General features: G+C 32.5%; 1 long non-coding RNA gene across 1 annotated transcript; it reads left to right on the top strand.

Moving 5' to 3' along the window:
* The first annotated feature begins 970 nt into the window (after positions 1 to 970).
* LOC134275577 (uncharacterized) lies at positions 971 to 4,464 on the top strand. Its single transcript, XR_009993853.1, has 2 exons — positions 971 to 1,185; positions 2,720 to 4,464. It is a non-coding gene; the product is annotated as an uncharacterized LOC134275577 (long non-coding RNA).
* The last annotated feature ends 549 nt before the right edge of the window (positions 4,465 to 5,013 follow it).

The following is a 5,013-nucleotide window of genomic DNA, read 5'->3' as shown; positions in this document are numbered from 1 at the left end:
TTTTTAAAGAACGATGCTATGTGATAACCTATTATTCATCTGTTGAAATTGAATGCTTGGTCACCATTGAAATAATATTTAGTTTTTTTATGTTTCCCTTTTCTATTTAAGGTACTAAGTATTTGCATACTTTCAAACAACAATCCTTTTGCTTATTATTTCGTTAATATCAGGGACGTATATACATGTACATCTCAATTAATATGATTGATCAAAACTTGCTGTTGAATGTCTCATTTTCGGCATTTGATAAAAATGCATTACACAGAAAGGATACTAATTATGGATATTTTTAAAAATAATATTTTATTCAATTAATGGCAGTTAATGGCATATTTCGTGATGAGTGGGAAACATAATTTGACATATGTATCACATTCTTTACAAAAATATACATGTATGAGGGTTCAAGATTAATTTCATTACTTTGAATTTTTACGGTGATGGCTTACTGTGTTTACACTTGTTATGCTACAACTACATACAATTAAAAAAACCAGCAGATTTGTTTTGTGTTTCAAATTTTATTATAGAGATAAAAAAAAACAGACACTTGTCTTAACAAAAGAATGCCAGTGATTTCATATTCTCAAATTAATCACAGATATAATTATGTATTTTATAATACTAAATTATAAAATATGGAAGCTTCTAGATATTTCTTTCAAATGATTAAATGAATTGCTTAAGTCTGTTGACATGGTACCAAAGTAATGATGATGATGATGATGATCACTGCATCATGCTGCATATGTTTTAATTATTATATTTTCTTATACTTAACTTTTAAAAGATACATGTGATTATCCATTCTCGAAATAATCATTAAAAGTTTGTCTTCAATTTATCCACTGTCTTCTGGAGAAATTATTCGAGCTTAAAATTGATTTACGCGCGGTTCAATGTTCGCAGCGAATGGAGGGCGTTGACCCAGTCAGCCATCTTGCATTTTTTCAATCTACGCAACATTACATATTCAGATTGTTGAGGTCGGGTCATTCAGCCCTAGACTTTATGTCATGCAAACACACTGCCCTAGTTTCCACCAATCGTTAGCCTTCGATCATTCACCTTAAATGCCCCCATTTTGGTGTATATAAGATGCAAAATTTGGGTTAGGAGAACAAATCTCCTCACTAGGTCAGAATTATAAGAAGTTAAAACGGGGACCAGCACCCTTACCAGGTAGGTTTCTTGTATTTTTTCATATTAATTTACATATATGTTATGATCTTATATTATAATGCGCTGTCAGCAAGGTTAGTACGTGATTATGGAAGGCAGCCATATTGAATATCTTTTTTGCTTTTTCGCATTTTTACTCATTTGAAGATACTTTAGATCAAAACACTTCGATTTACTTCAAATAAATTCTTAATTCAGCTAAAAGTGTAGAGATGTTTTCCTATAATTCACTCTGAACGCCAGAATCCCTTTTGATAACTGGGGGACAACTGGTTATCAGCAGACATTAGTTGACCGCTAAGAATAGCTGGATAACCAATACCTGGTAAATGAATACTGACCAATGGTCAGTCCATAATAGATATACGTCATACAACTGATGTATTTATGATTGCTCTTGCAATAGCTGATAGCGTTCACACCCCACTCTTTTGACCTAATTTCGACTTCTCTTGATTTTTTCTTACAATTAAAGAAATTATAACAGGAAAAAAATGTTCAAAGCGTACAATAAATATTCTAATGCTTCTTCTTTCAAGTTATCTAATCTTCTTGAAACAAGGACTAACGAATACTCAAGAAAATTCAAATGAATTTTCCGCAGATGTGCCATATTGTGTATAAAAAAAGTTTTGATAGTTCAAGAAATTTATTTTAAGGGGAAGGGGATTAATATCACGTTTAATTTTCCCTTTGGTTGAAATTGAACCATGAAATTTTAAGTTAAAATACTGGTTAATTTTTCGCAGATATGCTAAATTGTTTATACATGTAGTAAAAGTTTGATAGTTCAAGAAACTGATTTTGTGGAGTGGGGTGGGATGGGGGTAAGTAATATCAAGTTTAATTCCTTTTCCCTGTAGTTGAAATTGAATCATTTAGATTGTATTTTAAAATATTGGTAAGTTGAATGAGTGTCAAATAAATCTATCTAATTCCATGAAGCAATCAAAAAACTCAATAGAATATAACTATGTCTTTAATAAAATATTACCCCCTCAGGAACATTTATATAAATGTATACAGTTATGTTTCGCTTATATAAACAAAAACGTAGAGAAAACTTACAAATATAGAATGTAGTACTTCTCCTAAACAGGGGAGTGAATTAGATATGAAATTTAATTAAGCACATCCTTTAATTCATACATCAGCTTAAAACAAAAATTCTTCTACAGCACACCAAATAAGAACTAAAAAAGCGGATAGGACATTGGCCAGTGACGTAGGCATATTATGTGTACTTTAAGGCAGAGGGAGGGAAAGGTCATTGCCCTCTTCTGTGTTTATCCTCACATTCAGAGAAAAAAAATCAATGGTTAAGGCATGCACTGACAGATAAACTAGGCCAAACACATTTTCAGAGGAAAATAATTAGGGCCCTTTTTTTATTATGTTCATTGATTTCATTTTTTTAATGTATGAAAAATATGAAAAGAAAACATTTTTACTTGAAATAGCTTTTAATTGCTATTTCAACAGAAAACTTATTATCACCTTTCTCCAATGATAATTAATTGTCTTGTTTTTAAAGGCGCTGGTCCCCGTAACGGTGATTCATACAACAAGCAGCGAGAGTCGTTTACCATCTAGATTACTTCAGCAAAAAAAAAGAGAGAGAGAATGACGAAAGTTAAAGACCGCTTTAGACTGAGTGGACCTCTGAAAACGAAGAGAAGACAAGGCTGCAAAGTTAGAGAGAAAGTTTTACATCGTCTGATTGATCGAGCCAGTCCATGCCGAATTTGAACGAAGAAAAAGGATAAAAAGCAAATCATGGAGAGAGAAGAAGAGGAGGAACTCTCAGAGAATTTGAGAAGTTCCTGTCAGCAGTTTGATCTGAACGATCTGTTGATTTATACTGGTGTGTTTAGTTTTAGTTTACTATGTCTATATTTTATTAAGTCAGTAACGTGCACTTTGGTGCCAAGTCGGATGATGTATCATCCCGGTGAAATAAGAATTTGATGCTTTATTTGTGTAACTGATAATGAGAGAATGAGCGCTGAGTTATGTTCTCTGGTGTCAATGCTTACATGTCGATAGAATATTAAGTGAACAGACTGATAGTGAGAAAAAGATTTGACAGCATGTGGTAAAAAGAATGCTGAAAGGGAGTGTGTTCGAATGAGAGAGCAGACTGTTGTATGCATTAAGGGTGCAAAAGAAATGTTTCGAACATTTCTGCATTTAGATGCTGAGTTTTGAAATACTGCATAATATTGTATTATTTGTTATGGGACTCCATTACTTACATTTAGTACTTTTTTAGTACTCCGTGTCTTCTTGTGCCATATTAAGACATGTATATATGTATAACATATTACTGCGTAGCAGAGCAGTGCTATAATATAATGTAACCTGCTTATTCTTTTTTGAGTTGCATTCTCAGGTGTGTGCGCCACTGAATATTATATTTAAGCAGCACATAAGGGTGAACTAGCCGGTGATTTTTGTGTTTGGAACCTCTGTGGTTTCCTAGTATGTATGTCATTAATGTATGCTAAGAAATTCTAGGGTATTTGATGCTAAATCTAGACACTAGATTGTCGGGAGTGTTTGGTATGGAATACCTGATAAAGAGTACTTGGTGTGCGTGTGTGTTCATGTGTTATGGTTGCTTCATAGCAGCGACGATGAATATGAATTAGAATATCTGTAGAGTAGATGATGCTTGTTTTATCTTTATGTGCCTTCAATTCATTGAACAGAATTCTCTGTAGATCTGGATTGGGATGAATATGTACCGGTGATTTTGTACATATATAACTGCATTGCTATTTTAATTAGTGAGGCTTATGCTTTTTTACACAGTTATACAACTCACAACAGAAAAGAGAAAATATAATTGAGGCTTATGTAAACAAGTGTTGTGACAAACTAACCCGGTGAAATACTATCAATTATAAAAAGAGAGTGGGAGGGGGAGTCTTTATGAATGCATATGAATTTATGAAAGAAGGAAATTAATTAGCTTGTATTATTGTTTACTGTTCTTAATTAAAATTGATTCAGGCCCTGTTTGTTCTGCAGTGGCCACGGATGAATATGTACCGGTGACGAGATCATTAATCAAAACAGAGAGAGAGAGAGAGAGAGAGAGAGAGAGAGAGTAAATCCTAATTTTTTTTCCATTATTGTGCTGTGAATTTCTGTGCCATATTGTTTTCTTGACTATATATCAGATATTTTGTTTGCAATGCATCCAATGCTACTACAAGTATGATTTGTTTTTGTCCGATAAACAAGTTTTACAATAAAGAAGATCAACATCTTAAATTTAGTTACTTGTATTTTTTCATTCCGATTAGTCTAATATCGCAGGCCTCTAGCTATCGGCAAGTGGTGACAAGTCAATTTAAGTAAGAAGTTCCCAAAAGGGACATTAAACAAACATACAAACACAAGATTCTTCAATTTGGATAATGTTTATGAAATCCTTCATATACATGTAGATGTGAAAACCTGGTTTTTCTTCCTAAAAGTATATGAAAAGTGATCTAGAGTGAAATATCTGTTTCATACAATTCGTTGTTTTGTTTCAGAAAGACATTGTTAACGAAGTATATATAACATGTTAATCTTATGGTGGTGAACCTGAAACCTAATGACTTTAACTTTTCAAAGGTCAACGTTCCTTTTTTGTGTACCGGTACATATAGCAGTATAGCATGTACCTTTAAAATCAGTAGACGGTGTTTATATTTTCCATATATAATGAATATATAAAGATATCTATAAAATACTATATCTTAGCAATCGTGCAATAAAACGGTTGAAATTTTAAGTAAGTATATTATTACTATATGACACTCCCCTTTCCAAAAT

This window comes from Saccostrea cucullata, unplaced genomic scaffold, assembly GCF_032062105.1.
Source record: "Saccostrea cucullata isolate Sc308-1 unplaced genomic scaffold, CSIRO_AGI_Scuc_v1 ctg461, whole genome shotgun sequence".
NCBI classification, from domain to species: domain Eukaryota; kingdom Metazoa; phylum Mollusca; class Bivalvia; order Ostreida; family Ostreidae; genus Saccostrea; species Saccostrea cuccullata.
This window is presented reverse-complemented; position numbering and strand designations above follow the sequence as displayed.